The 22,002-nt window shown below is 33.2% G+C and overlaps 1 long non-coding RNA gene across 2 annotated transcripts; it reads right to left on the bottom strand.

Moving 5' to 3' along the window:
- Positions 1-2,465: 2,465 nt before the first annotated feature.
- LOC145072050 (uncharacterized) lies at positions 2,466-4,091 on the bottom strand. 2 transcript variants are annotated; one of them, XR_013690908.1, is made up of 3 exons: positions 3,190-4,091; positions 2,984-3,110; positions 2,466-2,657 (listed from the first exon to the last, which is right to left on the bottom strand). It is a non-coding gene; the product is annotated as an uncharacterized LOC145072050 (long non-coding RNA). The 2 variants fall into 2 exon arrangements; XR_013690907.1 differs by having other exon boundaries at positions 3,267-4,091.
- Positions 4,092-22,002: the final 17,911 nt, after the last annotated feature.

Raw genomic sequence — 22,002 nt, 5'->3', positions numbered from 1 at the left:
GGGTTTTTTTTGGATGATTGTTTTATTGGGGTGTTGATATTTTGGGCCTCCTTATTTGATTTCAAAGCTAATAACGAATTTTGTTTGCAGATCACGAAAATTTGGGAGGCTGTGGAAAAGTCAATCTGAACTTGCATAAAGTTCATTTAGGCCACCTTATGGAGCTGGTAATCCTCTAATTTTTCCACGCATTTGGGAATGAGAATATGGATTTATTAACCCACAAGACCACCAGGGTAATATTTTCATATCTACAATGTGTTGATGCCATTTACTCCTTAAATTTTGTTGTTTACATTGTTTTAAAGTATTCTAATCAGAAGAAATCGAAGATGATAATGGTAATCATAAGAACAATTACCCATTGTTGCTTCTTTGTTTCTTTGTCTTTCTGTTTGATTTGAGGATGCAATACACACATAAGTTTTGATATTTTTTATTATTTCTTTGGAATTGTATATGGGATTTTGGTTTCTTGGGCTTTAGTGACTATCTGGACATTTAATCTTGAAGATGCTCTCTTACAGGATACAAATGTTGCAAGTTGTTTTCACTCCATACAAGAAAATGGTTTGTTTTTTTTTTTTTTGCATTACTATGTTTCTATATCCAACTTTTTATGTCTTTCATATCTAGGCTTTTATTTATGAGTAGTTTCTTTTGCATTTAAGGATTCAAAGATTAGTCCCCAGCAAAAGCAAAAACAGTCATAATACGTACCGAAAAAGAAAAAAATAAAACCTTGATCAAAACCGAACCCCGTGGACCCTGCTACTTAATATTATATGTCACCTATCATGCCATTTGTCAATCTATTAATTATCAATTTCAAATTTTTCATTCTAATTACATTAAAATAATAATTGTTTATCCACTTTAAATTTAAAATTTTTTCACTCTAATTATATTAAATTAATAACATTAGATTAAAAAATAAAATAAAATTAATATAGATTATAAGGTGATATAATTTCACGTATTTATTTAAATCAACGATTATAATTTTATATAACTAAAAAAATTTCTCTTAAGTAATAATTTATTTAAAATAATTGATTAGTAATTTTGATTTTTTTAATATAAAATTTTAATTAATTGTATAACCATGTTTTCACAGGTTATAAACTAGTCAGGTGAATACGTTCTTAATGTCTAATCTAACTTATATAATCTGGTTGCATGAAGGGGTGTCAATGCAAATTATGAAAGTCAAGGATTGAAGTTTAAAAGACTGAAGCTAGGGAGAAAATGTTTGCCTCATTCTTTTCAAATACTCACGACGTGTTTCTCTGTGATACTCTTGAGAGAGAAAACCATTTTCTATCTCTAATGGTTTTGTATGGTACTTGTTATTTAGAAGAGATATTTGTTGTTAGGTTTAGTACTTGAGTTTTTTTTTTTTTTTTTGAATGATCTTTAGTTAGTATATGGACATTTTGATCAGGTAATACTTTTCAATCATCAGATCTGTTGTTTTTCAGTTCGTAAATTTGTTTAATTTTTTATGTTAAAGAAAAATGTTTATAATCTGGTTCTTTGTCTTTTTAACAACTCCATGATTATGTTTTTATTAATCAAGTTTGATCTAATTGGATCCTCTTTAGGAATTCGTTTAACATAATATTTTTCTCTGCGTAAGTAGCTTCTTTTGCTTATTATTATCATTATTATCATTATTATTATTATTATTATCGTAAATAACCCTATAAATTCCAACGTCCATAACATCTTGCGTCAAAATTCTCTTAAAATATCTATGCTAAGCAAGGTCTTATCTGAAATTTAATCAACCACTTTTGCTGTGCAATATCTTTTCAATTATGGCTAAAATTGTATCGTGAAAACCATTAAATGGCATGACTATCATTTTTATATATTTGTTTCTTTAAGTAAATCCAATCAGGAATTATTGTAAACTAGGGAAGAACCCGCAAAGCGGGTTGGAAACACCAAATAATTGGAAAAAAACAGAAAGATTTCATTGGGTGATTAAAGATTCCATTCCATGGTTTGTTTGGTTGCCGATTCCTCCAAATTCCATTTTTGATAGATTTCAACATTGGGTCAGGTGTAAAGAATTGCATTCCATTCTTTGTTTATAAATATTACCCGATCATCAAATAGAATGGAATTGGAATTCAAGATTCCTTTCCATACAGACCTAATTACATGGTTGATAAATTTCTCTGGTCAGTGGAACGAACTCAATTTCATTCTTTCTTTTTGCTAAAAGACCAAAATATTTGTCTCAATTTCATTCTTTCTTTTTGCTAAAAGACCAAAATACTTGTCGTGTATGTTGAAATAAAAGAATTTACTATAAGTGAAATTTTGAAAATTCAATCAAGTTTTCATCTCGTCGTGTAGTTGAGTCTCCCATAGAGGTCACATTAAACTCCTCCCTCCATTTACTGTACATGGTACATTGCCATCATGAATTTAACAGTTCAAGATCTATAGAAAAATTTACATAGTTAAAAATGTTCATTCAAGTGTAAAAATATTCCAATAATCTTGAAATTAGAATCCATACATGTAATATTTAAAGCTAAAGTATATTGTGAGGGTTTTACATGGAATAACTTTAACTTGAATATCTTGTTGGTGAAAATCCACCTCTTCGTCTTTTGACTTCATTCCCGTATGCGAACTCCAACCTGTTTAAATACACACGCAAAAAAAAGTAAAACATGAGGAATACAAAGGGTTTAATTTGGGTTTTTATAAAACTTTAATTTTCCTAAATAAGGATGTAATCTGGTGGTTGCTTTAATTAATTGTTTTATAGTTATCAGAATCTAATTTTGTTATTTCATCATGACTATTTCTCCATCAATCCAGCTATATCCCACAAACTGATATAACCAATTACATAGAATCGGGAAGAGTCTTCTGCAGATATCCTGGCTGATAAATTAACAGGTTCTGTATACTTGCAAAGGGTGAACTACCATGAACAGAAAAGGTGAGAATAATGGTCAACCTCAACATGGTTGAGAACGGGGAAACTTTCTATACTTTTGTAGTAATCGACAATGAAAGCAATCATCTTGTGCTCATGTTGTCTTAGTTGCTCTGCATCTATTGCCTTCAGATTCAGCCTATTCTACCTGTTATACACGCATCATCATGCTCAATCTATGAGACACATATTTGCATTCAAGAAAAACGAAAGACTACAACACTTACATTTTCCTAATGTTTTTGTGAAACTCCCACAGCTAAAGAACTGAAAGATTTTAGATAGATAAAGTAGAGAGAGATACCTCTATAGTGAAGGATGCGACTTCCCATGAATCTTCGAACGATTTGTGGTCTTTCGATTTGTAAAAATCATATACATAACCATAAAAGAAACTCATCAAAAGCAAAAGGCAAAGAAAAAAATCACAGCAAGCATATGGGAATTGGTTGGATGGTTTAGGGTTCTTAGTGGCATCATTCTTTTTCTTCAAGGCTTCAGCTTCTTGGTTTTTAGTGACAACCCCATTCGCAGAAATAATAAAAGAACAGTCGATTACTAATCATCTCTAAGAAATCAATGTTAGGGCTTTCTTGGGAAACAATGGTAGAAGTAGAAGACAATGAAAATAGAAAGATCGGACTGAGCAGATGCATTAAACCTAATCCAGAAAATTGAGGGAGAAGATGAACCAACCTGTTGCAAGTTGTGGTCTTCCGATGTCGACGTTGGCATATGGCTCTAGCGAATCCGGTACTGCGAACCTTTGCAGGAGGTAGATGATGTGGTGGTACTTTGGTTTATTTTGCGCAGGTTTGCAGGAGGTAGACGATGCGTAGGGCGGCGGTGATGTCCATTGTGACCATCTTGGGTAAATGGTGGAGGAGAGACCACCGGGCGGTGGTCGCAATGGCAATGAGAAAGGATCGAGAGGAGAGGAATAATGTCGTTGAAAGCCGCCGATGGAGGTAGAGAATATGTGAAGGTGCGCCTGGGTTTTGAACATCGATCGGATGCTTGTAGATCGAGGCGGTGATTCTCTGGATTAGAGATAAACGGAGATAGCGGTGGAGAATTAACACATATAAGCTGAATATCAGCACGTATACAAACGTGTACAATGAGTGAAATGAAAATGTTACAGCAAAGCAAAGGTTTTAAAGAAAAAGAGAAAAAATATATATTGAAGTCGTCCAATAGGAACAGAAAACTGTTCATCTTGTACTTCGAAATTAGTATAAAGATAAATTCTTTATAACTCAATTAGACTCGGTTGTAAATTTTGATATATAATGGAGTCGTATATTATTTATGTATTAGTTTATAACCTGTGGAAACCACAGTTATAAAATTAATTGAAATTTTATAGTAAAATCTCAAAATTAATAATTAATTATTTTAAATAAATTATTAATTACAATATATTTATATTAGTTTTGTGAAATTATAATTGTTGATTCAAATAAATATATATAATTAATTTTTAATATATATTAAACATTTTTTATTTGTGAATTAATGAAAACCATGATATAAAATTTAAAATTTAAAATGGAGAATAAATACATTGACAAATATCATCACATTAATTAGGAGGTCTAATAAATTTAAAATGAAAAACTAATAGATTGACAAGTGGCATCTTATTAATTAAGATGTCTAATATAGTGACACATGGTAAAATGATTATTCTTTTAATAGTATAGGGATATGATAGGGTTAAATAAATGTGACATAAACAAATTGTTAATTGGGAGATATGGATTAATGTGTTTTTTTTAACCGGCAAATTTATTAAAATAATGACCCTAGCAAAGTGCTAAGGGCCAAAAGTACACACTACATAGAAACATACAAAATTAAATACAACTCACCACTTAACCCAATCATCTCCAATACCTCTATTCTTCCTATATTTTCTCCACGTGAAAACCGTAGCTTTAATAATGTCCACAATCTTCGTCGGTTCCGAAATCACACCTCTGAATATCCGATCATTTCTATCATTCCAAAGACTCCATAATGTTCCATATACAACACAAGACATCAGCTCTTTCTTTTTAGGGCAATGCCCCCAATTCCGAGTGAAGGCTAGCACTTCATTTACTTCTGTAAACTGTTTGGCGGGAAGGCCATACCAATTAAACATCATATTTATAGTATCTCTCGCCAACGTACAAGAGGTGAGGATGTGGTTGATCGTCTCCTCATTATTTCTGCACCACCCGCATATTATGGAAGAGACTGGGATGTTTCTCCTTTGTAATGCCTCTGCCTCTGCCGGTATGGATTAAGATGTACTAGTTAGAAGTCAAGAAGCCAACTCCATCCACCCTAGTAGCTGATAGAAACGCATCACTATTTATTCATTTATTTATTTATTTTAATGTTAAAACATGAAAATGACTTCAAAGGAAACCCAAAATAAAAAAATAGAGTTGAACTATTAACGATAAGAATAATTCAAATACAACAATATGCCTATCAACTTTTTAGTTCTAGCATATACCTTATTAATCTATTACCATTACACGTGCTAGACAACAAGTCACCGTTCAATCTTCTCTTCCACACTCCGCCAAATTTTCACCTGTTTCGTCCCTTTCTGTGACAATTCAAAATTTCTATCTTATAACAAACCCTGCATTCAATAAAAGTCAAACTTTCAATTGCTAAACTTTAGCAGTTTTGGAGTCAGTTTGAGTGTTCTAAAGCCTAGTACTGCAAGAGATAGCTGGAGAGATGATACTCTAGGGTTTATTGCACAACATTTAAGTTCCAAAACTCCAAGAGTTTGGAGTTTACGACCCTAACATGGAGTTTACGGCCGTAAACTCCAGGGTATATAAGTGACACTTAGTCATTTATGTCATTTTTAACCATTTTCAAACCCTTAACCCCATTTCTCTCTCAAGTATCATCACTAGATCTTCAACATAGTAAGTATTTTCTTCCTTGATTAGTTAATAAACGTCATTATCTAGCCTTAAGCACCCTTTCAAGCATCTACATTGTAAGTACTCTTGTCTAAGCTTGATATATGCTTGAATCAACTATTTTACACTTAGAATTCATCAAGAAATCATAATTAAAAGGGAGTTTACGGCCAAGGAACCTTCTTGGGTCGTACACTTTATATAAGGGTCCAAATGAGCGCTAATCACCTCTCAAGCCTTAGGATCAAGTCTAGAACCCTTCTATCATAAGCTAGGGACCTTAAACTTTGATTTGGTACAAGATACCATGATTTTACGACCGTAAACTCATGGGTAAGTGGTCCTTAGGCCGTGAACACTAGTTAGTGGTGTATTGGTGCCACCTTTCCTTCCTAGGGCTTAGGCTTGAGCATAGAACACTTCATATTGACTATAAGACCTTAAATCACAACTTGACACTTAGTACTATGAGTTTACGGCCGTAAACTCGTGAGGAAATGGTCTTTGGGTCGTAAACTCATGTGGTTCATACCATATGGACCATAAACTCCCAAGTAAGGCCCTACACCCCTTATATGCAACCCTATGTGGTTTAACACTTTAGTATAAGTGTTTCCTAGTCCCTAAGGTTGCTCCATTATCTAATTAGTTTTATAAACACTAATTGTAAGCATATATGTGTCATTATATCATAAATAGGATACGTGTGTGCTCAAGTCCTCACTTGACACTTAGCATCCTTTACCGATCTTACATTCGCATCACTCACTTCAGGTGAGTTCATACCCCTTAAACTTATCTTTTAAAACTGTGTTTCAGACAAGGATTTCATATACTTCAAACGGTGCTTCAAAACAATCAACTTTTGATTCATTTTATAAACTAACATCAAGTCATTATTTATTTGTTGTTCAAAACTCTTTACATGCATTACAAAACCTCTTTTATATATATATATACTGTCAAAAGCATGTCTATATATGTATAGTTATATACATAATGTTTGAAGGATTTAGGACTACTAGCTCGCTTTATTTCCTTTTCTTTGTTTGGATGTGGACTTAGGGTATCGTTCAGTTGTCCGAAGGTCGTCTAAATATTAGATATATATTATGTATACATATGTGGACATAAAAGTTCTATTCATTCAGTTCAGTACCTTTGGGTAGCAAAGGTATACATTCATCTATTCATATACATAACTTATTAGTAAACTATAATAGGTATAGTTTAGGAGAATACTATCATATACAAATACTATAACAGATAATACTATAACAGATAATACTATAACAGAGAATACTAGACAAGGATACCATTCGGAGAATACTATACATAGAATACTATTACTATAACAAGTATACTATAACAAGATTCAGAGATAACATAATATGAGATACTACTTTATGACACATCGACCATTTCGTTATGTCACGTTTTGTAACCAGAATCTCCTGGAGGGAGAGCGTGAGTTGGCGTATAGATCTATACTGGATTGACTATCCTAGACCTTTGTTGTTCACTACAGTGGGACTTGCAAGTCTACGGGTGCCAAATGTCATTTCTTCCGACGTCTTTCATCGTCGTGTTTTAGTCAGATTAGTATGGTAACAATCATATCACATTTTGCCTTAATTAAACCATTGGTTTTAAGGTAGTTATTACTTCAGTGATTAATACAAATGATACTGCAATACACATATACATTTTCCCATTATATTTAAATTGTGATCTTCTCACATAAAGGGTAATATAAAACTATATTTTGGTAATGATAGTCATACTTGGGAAAATCATTCACTTTACAAAGAGACAAACACACAAAACAGTCGGGTCTTGGTAGAAAGCTACTTTTTATACTAGTAGAAATTATAGGATTTTCTAGGAGTTTTCAATCATATACAAACATTTACATTGTTCAAATACAAACATTTTCATCAAACTTATACAAGCTTTGACACTAAATACTTATGAACTCACCAGCTTAGATGTTGATCTACGCTTTCAAACTAACTTGTATTCTCAGGTCACCAGTAGACAGGTACCGATGATCAGGTTTTGAGAAGACGAAGCATCTTCAAGACTCGTCTTTTATTTTGATTATTCATTTTTGGTGTCTTATTACTATTAAAGAACACAATTGTATGAAATTATACTATTAATGCAATGGATGATGTTGTTGCTTATTTACTACTTTCCATTGTTATGATATTGTACATGACGTCCTCCGTCCCAGAACGTTTCCGCCGTTCTTGGTTTTGGGGTGTGACACTTTCGATGTCGGGTCTTCACCTATTTAAGGAACTATTTAGTTCATAAACTCTCTCAACATAGCATTCCCTTTATTTTTATTGGGTTAGCACCCAATACAAAGGTTATGAATGTCTTGATATGGTTAGTTCCAAGATCTACATCACTCGGCATTCTAAGTTTGACGAGATAGGTTTTCTGTTCAATGGAGGCGTCCGGGTCACTAACGATACTAATATATCTTTATTATATGTTGGAGAAGCCAATGCATCAGTACCAACCCAATCAAAGCTCAACGGTCCACCTATTCGGACTCACGATAATACGAGTCCAAGACCATGCAATTTATGTCATGATGAATCTATTGGCAAGCCCATTTTAGCGACTTCTACTGCTGCCGACATGTCTTCGGCGAAAATTGAGCCCATCTCTCCTGCTCCTACATCTACACGTCCAGAATTACCTTCCTCTGCTATTCAGGACTCGCCTCCTCCTGCTGCCCCGACACATCCCATGATTACACGAGGAAATGTTGGCATCTCCGAGCATCATCGGTTTTTAGACTTCATGGCTGTCACATCAAGTTCTTTACACACAACATTATTGTCTCATAAAGATCCAAATGGCTTCAAAACAGCCGCCAAACATTCCAAATGGCTTGACACCATGCATGTTGAGATACAAGCTCTTCAAAATAATGAAACACTTGAATTAGTTCCTAGACCAATTACATCCAACATTGTTGGATCCAAATGGGTTTTTTCTCGCACAAAGTATCGATCTGATTGTTCTATAGACCGATACAAAGCTCGATTAGTCGTCCAAGGCTTCACTCAAATACCGGGTCTTGATTACTCTTATACCCTTTAGTGTAGTTGTGAAAGCTTCTATTGTGTGTACCATTATTTCTCTTGCATTTCATTAAAATTGGACTTCACATCAACTTGATGTAAATAATGCATTTCTAAATAGGCATCTTAATGAAACTGTGTTCATGGACAACCACCTAGTTTCATTGACTCACATTTTCCAAATCATGTGTGCCATCTCAAATAGGTACTTTATGGCTTGAAACAAGATCCAAGAGCTTGGTTTCAACGCCTTAGTTCCTTCCTAATCCAATTTGGTTTCACTTCTAGTCGTGCCGACCCTTCTCTATTCATTTTTAAACGAGGCTCCAACACTTTATTTCTTCTTGTTTATGTTGATGACATAATCTTAACAGTAAATGATCAGGCGGTTATTGCAACATTTATTGCTAGTTTACATCAAGAATTTGTTATTAAGGATCTTGGCATACTCAGCTACTTCTCGGGAATGGAGGTTGTTCACACTACAAATGGATTGTTTCATAATCGATCTAAATATGACTTAGACATTCTATCTAGAGCTGGCTTATTGGATGGAAAACTAGTCTATATTGCTCTCTCTACCTCTGAGGCGTTAAGCAGTCATGGTTGCCTGTGTTAACACAAAACTCTCTATCGTTCTCTAATGGGTGCGCTACAAAACCTCACTATCACTTGTCCTGACATATCCTACGTAGTAAATCAAGTTAGTCAGTTCTTGCATGCACCTACCAGAGCTCACTTTCAGGAAGTCAAGCTCATTCTATGATATTTGAAGGGACTTTATCCTTTGGTCTTTATTACCAACGTTGTTTAGTTATTCGTCTCATTTGCTACTCTGATGCTGACCGGGTACATTGTATTGAGATATGCCGCTCAACCTATGGATATTCTATCTTTCTTGGTCGTAATATTGTCTTATGGAGTGTTAAGAAGCAACCTACTGTGTCTTGTTCGAGTTGTGAATTAGAATATAGGTCTATTTCAAACATGGCATCATTTGGATTACTCAGCACTTACAAGAACTTCATATCCCTATCTATCCTACGCCATGTCGATATTCTGACAACAAGAGTGCAATATTTCTTAGTCAAAATTGTGTTGCCCACAAGCATTCCGAACTCATTGATATTGGTTATCATTTCGTGAGAGAGTTGGTCACCTCCATCAAGCTACTTACTCGCTCTATTCCACTTACACCTATAGTGGCATATATCTTTACTAAAAGTATTCCAAGACCTTTAATTGAGCACTTCAGGTCCAAGTTAAGTGTTCGTCCAACACCACCTTCTAGCTTGATGTTGGGGGGGGGGGGGGTTATTAACGATAAGATTGATTAATTTTGATTACTCCTAATTGATAGGCATATTGTTGTATTTGAATTATTCGTATCATGTACTATTGTCTTTAGTATACTAAACACCAATATACTAAACACTCCAAAATTCATTGGAGATTAATTTAATCTATCCTTATATGAACAAATTGAAAACAAGATGTATAATAAAAATTGAACGACGTCAAATTTTGATGTTTATCTTTACATTAAAATTAAGCAATATCAAATACATATCTTTAAAAATCTTTAAATCCCACATTGATTAACGATAACCAACTCCAAAAATAGATGAAAACAAGTAACAGACTAATATTGACATTGTAACATCCTGTTTAAAATAAAAAAATATATAAAAAATAAGTACATAAATAAATAAGTAAATAAATAAATAAACCTAAAACCCAGATATGTATTTTTATATTTTTATGTTAGCCCTAAATCCGTAATAATTTATTAGAGTATTATCTAAGGAGTTAAATATTATAAATTCTAGAAATCGGGGGCTAAAGTGTAACTTTCGCTCTAGTTATGAATAGATTTCTAGATTTATAATATAGAAACACATTTTCTAGATGTATAAAAAGAGGAGGGAGGAATATAAAGATAGTACTCATGTATGCACCAGTACCCCACCAAATAATGAGTTTCATCGAACAGAGTTCTACTCTTCGTTCTCATCTCACACACACCCTCAATATAATGTTACCCAATATCTAAACTTAGTTAAACTAAGCATCCTCTTTAAGCCTTAGGGTATAACTAAACAAGATTACAATATTCGTAATCAACTTCTAACACAAATTTTCTGCCTACGTAATATCTTTAAAATACTAGGTATAATTACATGCTTTCAACCAATTTTCGAAACCCTTCTCCTATTTATATATTTAATAGAAAATATCAGGTATTTCATACATATTAATCTTTTAAGTAATAATAGTTTTCTTTAATATTATCATTTAATAATACCATATATACACTTAACACATATACAACCACATCTAGCTCAAATAATGTATATTATCAAATATAAATTTAACATGTATTCCTGAAAATAAGTAATTGATTCACGTATAAACTTTCAACATATATTGAATACTTTTAATAAATGCTTGTATTAAAAACATGTTTATGAAAGTAACTAGACACTCCCCTGATCTAGCGGAAAGACTCATGGGAAAGTTTGCTCTTTGACTGACACTTCAAATTTCCGTTTAAAACGACCTAAACTTGAATATTACTAACCTTTAGTATTTGTTTGAATTTAAAAAGTTTAATCATTATAATTTTTTTCTCAGATTTATCAACGATCCTAAAAGAATACTGAGTTATAACTGACAAGGAACAACCAGGTAAGATCGTATCCGAGGTAGGATACGTTTGATATATAGAGATATATTGTGTGGACAATCCACTTTAAACACCTCATATATCTAGCCTAGACATCACTCTTATAAGTAGATAGATCAGTATAATAATTGGTATTATTGCTAAATCTTATTTATAAGTTCATAATAACGACTATAAACATAAATATAAGTTATACTTAATATATCATAAGCATAAATCAAGTTATAGGTTTATTAACGCAAAACCAGACACATCCTTGGCAGAACTTCGACTCCAAAACTTCATTTTGTCGGGCTCTCTGGTGCCTCAAAGACTTGCTAAAATACCCCCAAAACCTCGAAAACTTAGAAAATTGTATGTTTAGAGAGAAATGAAGTTATAGAGTGAATGTGTAGAAAGAAAGAAACATAATCATCTATTTATAGATTTTTTAGGGGCTTCCCACGCCGTGGTGTTGTGTAAGCAGCAAGGCTTCACCTGAGGTGCTGACACATGGCATCGGATTTGGGTAAAATTGCGTATCTTCACAAATTTATAACTCTCGCATACGAGCTCTATTTTCTACGTTCTTTATATCCACACGTAGGTATTTCCGAGTACTATAACTTTCCATTAGATCTTAAAAGATAATTCTCATTCTATTTTAAATTCATACTTTTATAGACATTACACTGTTAAAATTTGAATGAAAATTATAACTCCTTCATACGAAATCCGTTTGACTGTCTCTATATCGACAAGTTCATATTTATGAGATCTTCAACTCTCGTTTATAGTATTTTGGCTTACAATCAACCGATTTTAATTTCGATTTCTATGTCGCACACTATTGTATTGTGTCACACTGAAACTTAGAAAAATCAATACTTCCTCATATGAAATCTGATTTAGACATTCTTTATATGCATACTTTCATAATTTCGATTACTACAACTTTCATTTAGATTACATAGGCTAATAAGTAACCTACCTCCAATTCATATTTTATGATGCACTTAGTCGTATAGGGTTGAATTTGAAACTTCGAAAAAATATAAATTTCTCATACAAAATCAGATTTACGCATTCTTTATATCCACGTGCGTTTGGTTACGGTCTCTATGACTTTCGTTTAGATTATTTGTCCTAAATAATCTTTTATTTTTAATGTTATTTTATCGCTTAACGATAATTTTTATATTAAGATTTTCCAACAAATATTATATACTCCTTATATTTGTCTATATAATGTCTATACGATAAATACTTATTAGCTCGTAACGTGTATTAAGAACAATCACTCCATTCAATGATATTATTTCTTCAATAAAATTTATAATTATTATTATTATACCTTAAACGTCTAGCCCAAATTTGCAGATGTTACAATATCAACCAATACTAGCTTAGCTAAACATGGCTAAGTTTAATCAAACTAAAAATATTTTAGAAATACAAAATATTCCAAGATGAAAAAGATAAAAGAAACCTGCAATCTTCAAGTATTCTTCAAGCTCTAAAACCCTCCTAAAGTGCATCGAATTCTCTCAAAATTTTGGATCCAAGATATCCCAAAAGAACCATATCAACCTTCCTTAAATAGTAGCCATATGTAAAATCTAAAAAAAATTTCGTACAAGAGGACGTCACGTTGGCCGTGTGACATTTTAGCCTTCCTTCTAAAGATGCCACATGAATTGGCCAAGATTGGGGCATTTTCACTTCTTGGGCCTATATTGCATTAGTCCACTAGTCTAGTTCTTCTCCATCAGATTGTAAGCCTAAGAGTCTACAAGATTGCATCCAAAATCGGTCTAATTTGCCTCTTTTTAATCGACAATAGCTTGACCACCCACTTGATCAACCAAGTCCAAAAAGTCAATTGTTGCATCCATCTTCTTTTAGTCCAATGCCTATATTTTCTTCAATCCTCCATTCACCAACAAGTCTATTTTGTACCATCTCCAAAAATCACCAAGCCCAAGAGTCCATAATATTTAAGTCTGTTTGAGTTCCGCAATCATCGAACGTCCCTGCTCCATGCTAGTCTTCTAAAAGTCTAAAATTATACTCAATGACTAGAAACTATCAAACATAGATAGAAAAATAAGAAAAGGAAAAATATGCATAATGATTAACTAAAAATAAAATGAAATATTCTAAACTAAACTATAAAAAGAAGTAAATAATATGAACCTATCAGATGTAAATTAACAACGTCGTATTAGGTTCATCGAATGAGCCTATAGTTGATCAAGATATTAGTATATTGTCTTTGGAGTACCAAATTTAAGAGAAGCCTAATGGTAGGTGGGTATGTAGGGAAAAGAATGACTCAAAACGAATGGGAATTATGATTCCAAGAGTGAGTAATGAAGATAAATGAAAAATATAGTTGTTAAGGATCGGCTAAAGTAAAGGTATGTTGTTTAAACTAGAAGATGGATAGTTGTGATACTTAACTTATATATAATGTATTATGAAATACTTCTTAGTATTTTGTGAGAACAAGAATAGCTTGAAAGAAAAAGAAAAATAATTTTGTAGGAAATACTCTAACATATTTCATGATGTTTGGGAAAAGGTGCAAATTAGTAAAAAGAATCTATCAATGATATGTTCATTTGTTAAAGCACATATCCCTAATGTACTAAATTGGTAAGGGAAGACCCCTTAATGGTAAGAAAGCATGCGATCCCTTTTTGCAAGTTTGTGTGCCTAACAATAAATGGATGTAGTGAGATAATAACTTCCTTGAGTATGATGGAACTTATTATTAAGACTAAAAAAATGTCAAAACTTAGACAAGAGCTAAGTAAAATGTGAAATGCAAGAAGATATATAAGGTACAAATATTAGTACACGAAGTGTAACTACCAAAATGTGAGGACTTAAAGTCAATAAAAGTTAGTATGATTGTTTGAAGAATGGACATTGCAAATGAATATGAGATACAAAATTATGGAGTCAATGTGTGTCTAACATTCGATCAGAGAATAACTATTAGTTTTATTTTGGCATGTATTTCATCAGACATAGTAATGTTGATATAGATCGTTATTATATTGTGGTACAACAAAAAAGTGTGAAGAAAGATTAGGTATTCAAAAAGAAAAAAGAAATCGGTCCCCTAGAGCCATATCACAAAGGTTAGTAGTATGGATAAGTTGAGCAGTTAAGTCAAATTACAATGTAAAGTGCAAAAGTACATGGACTTAATGACCTAAGGTTACAAAATAAATGTACACATATGTGTGAGGAAGGAAAGATGCAACAACATATAGAAGGATTCGGTTGTGAAGTTGACATTACATTACACTATTTGATCCGGAGATTCGTGATGTGGAATTCAAATTCATATAGAACTAACACAAATGCATATTATCCAATTATAATAATGAGAAAAAAATTTATCAAGAAAATAAGAGATTCAACATGATGGTCCATGCAATTCGGTCATAACATGGAAGTAATGTAGTATGTTAAGTTGAAAAAAAAAACTTGATAGACTACTTAAGTTTCCAATAATTTTGAGTCCATACCTATAGGATTATTAAAATGTTGAGAACTTGAGAACTAAGTGCTATAGGTCATGTGTCCATGACTATAGAATGATGTAACTTATGAAGTATGAAGAATGAATAAAGATATGTGGAAATTGTCTATCGGATGTTAGTAAAGTATCTAGAAATGATTAAAATTCTTGAAAAGAATTAGAATGTACCTCTATACATAGGAGTTACTGATACAAGTTTAAGGTATTTAAAGAAATAAATATTGACTTAAGGAAAGAATAGAATTTTTAGATAATAATAAATGTCATGTAAGGCCAACTGCGAAAACTTAAAAAATAGTTAACAAGTTCTAAGGTAACAAGGCCAGTAAAAGCGTTTGAGGGTACAAAGTGGATGAGAGAAAATTTTAGTATTTAAAAAAGATTTACAAATGGAACGAGTCTGTGAGCACTACAAGAAAAAGAGCTTTTTACGACACGCAACCTACGATACTCGTTGATTTATATTACGTAAAAGAGAGTGACATTAAAAAAGTGTCCTCTCTTCAAAAAAATTAAGGATTTAGTTCACGCATTATTGCGTGCCCTTAAATTAGTGTCTCATGTGAAAAAATAAAAAACACGGAGGGCACAAGTGCGTCATCTGTGAATGTTGTTTTATATTTTTTTTAAAGAAACGCGGGTCTCCTTAAAGGAAAATGAAATCCCCAAATTTTTTAAACCCCCGCCTTGTTCTCCCTCGTCTCCACCCCGGCCCTCACCCACATTCGCCGCCTCCAATCATTGTTGCCTCCTCTAGCCTCAGACTGCGCGTACTGTTCGTCTTATAACAAAATCGTAAGGGATCTAGGGTTTTTTTCAAAAGGATGCTCACTGCAAAGTTCGTTACATATGCTCACTTCTGCTCACCTCTTACCTCCGGAGACCTCCGCTCAACTCTTCCCACTGGCGACCTCGAGCTCATCTCACCTCACCGAGACTGCGACGACTGATCAATTTTACAAGCCTTCGTTTAAGAGCCAACCATTTACGACTCCTCACGCTGACAAAAATATGATTTAGGGATCATTACATTATGCTTATGTCAAACTTACAAGGAGATTAAGGGCATTGTGACTTATCCTTGTCGCCATCTATGAATTAGTGAAGCCCTATATAGGTCTGATTCAAGCATCGTTTAAGGTATAGGTAGCCTTTCCTCCTCCATAAATCAACATGCAAGTTGTCTTCGTTGTTCCTCCCATCAGGTAAGTTGATGGTCGCTCATTCTCGACCATCTTTATTCTCTCTCTCTCTCTCTCGATATTTCATCTCCATTCTCCCTTTTCTGTTGAATAATGTTTCTCTGTTGAGAAAACTTCAATCGATTCCATAAATTAGGGGTCCACTGTAAGTCGATCTTATTTCCAAGAGTTATGATGATAGGTTTCAAGAAAAAAGATGGGACGAAACAACCAACATCTGATGTTGAAATATGCATCCGTTTCCGTTTCAGTTTCATCTCTTCATGTGTACATTAGGTTTTTATCAAAGTCATATATGGTATCGAATATGGATCACAAATTGGAATCGATGGGGTTAGTACCTTGTTTCATCAAACCTTTTTACATTCATATGTGTTATGGTGTCATGAAAACCAAAACAAGAAGATAAATGGGAAAAATGATAAATTTTTACCAATTTTGGTTGAAAAGAAACCAGTTTTTGTTATTTTTTAAGATTGGTTCATTCAAATGGAAAAAACTGTTTAATGTTTTAGTTTTTGTTTGCAATTTTAAACTTTAATGTAGGTGACCTGAAACGAATCTGTGAGACTGGTCTTGGCGTTGTTTCTCGATGCTCTCTGACTAAACATGTTTTTAAGATGGGCAAACAGTACCTTGCAAAATTAGGGATATGAATCAAAGCATCAATATTGTTCTGGTGCATCTTAATTGTCGTATTTGGAACTCAAGTTTGAAGTCTATTTGGAATTTAAATCCGGGATTCCAAAATTGGAGAGGCATTTTGACATTCCCGTTAGTCGATCTTTGAATGCTATGAACAAGGAGATATATGATTAATAATCCATAATACTTTAATGGCTATTGTAGACTACTTACAAATTACAAATTCCATACCAAAAATGATTGATTGACCATTGAATTCATCCATAATTCTTATCAGTTCTGTTGGGGCATCATCACCTGTTGTTGCCACTAATGCTGGTAGTACAGATTGGTTTGTTCATTCATACTTCCTGGAGTGTATGAGATACATTTTTCTATCTTCCGTGGTTCTAGTTGAGTTCTATTTCCTATATCATTGCTAATTATTTCTATTTTCGAGAGAAATTGCAACATAAATTGTAGTTATTTACAATTGTTGAGGATTACTTATTTTTTTTATTGTGTTACAGGATTGTGAATTGCTTTATCTTGCTAAATAAGAACCTATGTGGGTATCCATTGACATGTGTTATGTGCACTATATTTAGGACAAAAGGGCATTTTAGTCATTTCCTTTTCTTTTCTCAGGGTGACAGTATCCTAGCAGATTCAGGCACAGAGCAACTGGAGTTTTTTATGTTGATGTTGGTGGGATTGTTTTATGTTGATGATTCAAATAGTCTTTCAAATGCCTTTGAGAAGGTAATTGGCTTTTTGATGGTGAATTAGCTCCTGATAGAATCTCTGCTATGGTGGGTGTGAAAGAGCTGAGAAAAATCGCCCCTTTGAGAAGGTAATTGGCATTTTGACTTTTTTTCTATTACCCTCTGACTTTGGCTTTCTTTTTAATTTTTATGCACCATTCTTAATATATTTGATTTAGTTTTCTAATTTAGTAGGAAACCCAATCTTGATCCTTTTGATATTCTATTCGATGAGCAGGGCCTAGAGGTCAGATTCCCTTAAGGAACAATGGTACCCACGAATTCTTTCAACATATTGCACTATTATTCAGCCTTTTAGGGCATAATGCTTCATTTTTCCTTAAGTTTAATAGTAACATACTTTCATGGATTTTTTTGCTTACATTGGTATCCCTCTTTAATTTTTTCTTATTATGGGGGTGTAGGTCAAAAGTTTTGGTGGAGTTAGAGGCTGAGCTTGTCAATACCACAGGGGCTGCAAAGACTACTCGAAAAATAAGATTTGTGACTTGTTTCTTAAGTTGCCTACACAAATTTGTTGTGTTATGTAGTAATAAAATTCTTTTCTTTCTCAATTGAAAACCCAATTGAAAATAAGGTTTAAGAGATCAGTAATTGGATTGGGGTGGTGGGTGGGTTTGGATTAGAATTCTTTTCTTTCTCAGTTGAAAACTCAATCTGAAAATTATAGATAAGTCATAGTATTTTTATTTCAACCATCGACTAATTTGTAGTTGTGTACAACGAAAGAAAGAGGGGCTACTTGGCACTTGTTTGCGGAAATGCACTGTGAAATCAATAGCCTGACCAACTGATGCCATCAGCCATAGCCATAGGAAAGAGAAACAATAACTAACTGAACTTGAAGGAGTAATATAAAATAACAACCTATTTCCTCATACTGAAGAACAACATTCTACCATGTTTTCCAACTCAGGGTTTAGGGTTACATCACACATCATTTTTGCAAAATATCAAGGATTTTGTACTGCTAACATCATGTGGATTCATTTAGCTGAACATTCATGAGTCAATTAATACTACTAAAAAAGAAAGGCGTATTCAAAGAAATCTAGACAGACACAATTACATATATCTATCTAGACAAGAGGAGGGTTATCGGTACTCTTCTATGTAGGGGTTTGGAAGTTCCTCATCTTTAGCTGGTCTTATATATGTACAAGTCTGAACCAATTTAGCATGTCATCATATATACTGCAAGTGTAGAAACTAAACAAATAAATTATTTTCCCTAAGCATCTATACATATATATGTTTAGATCATCATGCTTCCAAATAATTGGGATGAAAGAAGCATTACTTTTTTTATCTTATGATATAGTAAGGGATTCAGTGTCATGTAGCACTTACATCTATTAAATTAAATTACTTCTTAAATAAATAATGCAGAAAGCCCATTCCCTCCCTCCCTCCAATATTTATTGTGCTTTTTCCAAAACAAAAACACAGTAACTGAGTTGTGTTTCTGGCCACCACTCTAATATTAATGGTAGCAGCTGGTGACTTCATAACTATACTAACAATAACAGCCTCTAACAACTCTAAATTTTATGCTACGGACTGATTGTTTAGAAGGATCTGGAATCTGTCAAAGGAATTGGAATTTGAAGGAATTCCAATCTATTCCGCCTTTGGTTGGCAGAAATGGGAAGAATTTCAATTTCATTCTTTTTTATGTTTCTGTTTGGTTTGTTGTATCTTTTGTCAATTGATTTGGGATTTAAAATGTGACTTTGACAACTTTACCATTTCTAACTTTTCATCAAAAAAAGTTTTATAAACAAGAAAAGAGATATCCAAGTTAAGGTTGGTAGGTTAATACAACAACGTTTTCTTTTGGTTTGTATAAGAATTTGTCGTGATTTTTTCTTACCATTTATGTGTTCATTTCAAAATTTGCAGCTGCTGCAGCAGCTCCTATTCCTTCAGCAGGTAATAATCATTTCAATGTATTTCGTCCTCCTTTCCTCTCCCAAAGTGAAAAAGTTTAAACATCATTTATCCGGACCGGACACACACACAATTGATTGGAAAATAAGAAACTAGTTGCTTCTTTATCCTTTTTCTTTTTGGTTATTTTTAGTGGTCAATTTCATTCCCTTATTGTGTGTCTAGTCAACACTTTAGTAACACTTGGTAGAGAATGGTTGGAGGATTGTAGTGTTAAGTAGGATTAGTTGGGTGGGGTTTTGTTGGTTGGTAAATTTGTTGATTGTATCTAGCAAGTTTTAAGTGGTATATTTGTTCCTTTTGTTTCAAGTAGAAGTGCAACTTAATTTCCAGAAAAGAAGGGGCCATGGAATCTTTTCTTTGTTACATCCAAGGTTCAGTAGTGTGTTAGGCGAAGCTCTAGACTTGGCTGCTAGATGGAGCAGGGATGTGGTTAGTAGTTGAGTTAAATCAGATGTTTTGTTTCAAATAATAGTTATATATTTAGTTTTCCCTTTGATAGTTTAATGTTAGTTTGGTTCAGATAACTGTTGAGAAGGTTGTTTTGGAACAAAGCAATAGCTAGTATGAGCTTCAAGGCGAATACGTGTTTCCCGGGTCACGAGCTGGAAATGAAACAGGAAAAGGGAACTTATTAAGAAGAGCAATGGCTGGTCATTTAGGGAGTGTGATATCTTCTATGGGTCGCTGGAGAATGAGGCTTGAGGTTCCACGTGCTGAAATTGCTAAGATGCTTCCACTTGCTAGGCTTGTTTCCCGAAGTACCGATGCAGCTCTTTAGTTTAGATCAAAGGTCATCCTCATTCATTCATTCATTTATTAAGTTTTAGTCTATCATCCAAACCCAAAAAGCTCTCATCTAAATCTAATGTCTTCTATGTGCAAAACACATGAGAATGAATAAATGAATGCCCTCTACCAAAATATAGCAAACACAGCCAATCCTAATCCTGTTCATATACCATAAGAGAGCAAAGTAAAGTAGGTTCCATTCCCATACATTGGTTTTGTAAACAGACTAAATAAAGTAGGTTGCTATTTGTAGCAAAGCTCTATCTAGTCTAGGGGTATATAAATATTATATGATTTTAGGTGATGTTGTTCCCCATTACCTTAATGTTTATCTTGCATTGGGAGATATATGTGTTGCAAAGTGTATCAAGTCTGACTACCCATGAGTCCCATTGGAGGAAGCTCAAGGTTCTTTACTTCTCTTACACTGTAATAATCCATCTTCACACTTATTTTGTAGTTATGTTTTTTTTTTGCAGGCAATATAGATACTTTGAGCAAGTTCATATTTTTAGAGTCAATGAGCAGTGTTACTAAGGGAGAGTGGAGACAAGTGAGGCACAGATTTAAAAAAATCAGCACAAATTTTGTTTACAGTGAGGCACACATTAGGTTATTAGAACTATTAGTTTGTAAATTTTTGTTACAACTTCTATTGATTTTTTTTATCTTTCCATGGAATGATTATTTGTATGACATTAAATTTATGCAATGGATTCTATTTTTTGTATATGATATTTTATTTTCTATTATGAAACATTAAATACAAATTTAATTTGAAAATAAGTAAATCTATAAATAATATATTTTTTAAACATTTAAAATTATGATACGCAAAAATGTGTGTCATCTTCATTTATGACATGGCCTTTCTTGACAGGGGATTTCTTGATACGCATTGCGTGTCATTAACACGCACGTCGTAAGGTTACGACACGCGAATGCGTGTCATCTTTCTTTATGACAGGCTCTTCCTTGATACGCATTGTGTGTCGTAAACGTGCGTCGTAATTGTGTGTCGTAAATGAGCGTCGTCTCTCTTTATGACAGGGCCTTCCTTGACGCGCATTTCCGCGTCGTCTGAGCCTTTTACGACGCGCAATGAGCGTCATAAAACGTTGTTTTTCTAGTAGTGGAGTAAATAGATAAAGAATTATAAAACATTCCAATAGCTTAAAAGTTGAACTAGAGGCAATGCGAACGATAGGTAAATGTAAAAGTAATATAGTGATAAATATTTGTTAGAAAGACTAATAGATAGTCGAAAATGAGTTAGTTATGGGTAAGAAATCAACGAGATTTATAAGAACAATCATAAAGATTCGAAGTAAACTAGTACATTATGGTAATCACAATGATTGTTGACTTTTTATAAATCAAACATAAATGATAAGTGAAGTTAGTTAAGAATTATGAGGTAAGGTAAAAC

This window comes from Lactuca serriola, chromosome 9, assembly GCF_051521515.1.
Source record: "Lactuca serriola cultivar US96UC23 chromosome 9, Lser_US96UC23_V15, whole genome shotgun sequence".
In the NCBI taxonomy this organism is placed as follows: domain Eukaryota; kingdom Viridiplantae; phylum Streptophyta; class Magnoliopsida; order Asterales; family Asteraceae; genus Lactuca; species Lactuca serriola.
This window is presented reverse-complemented; position numbering and strand designations above follow the sequence as displayed.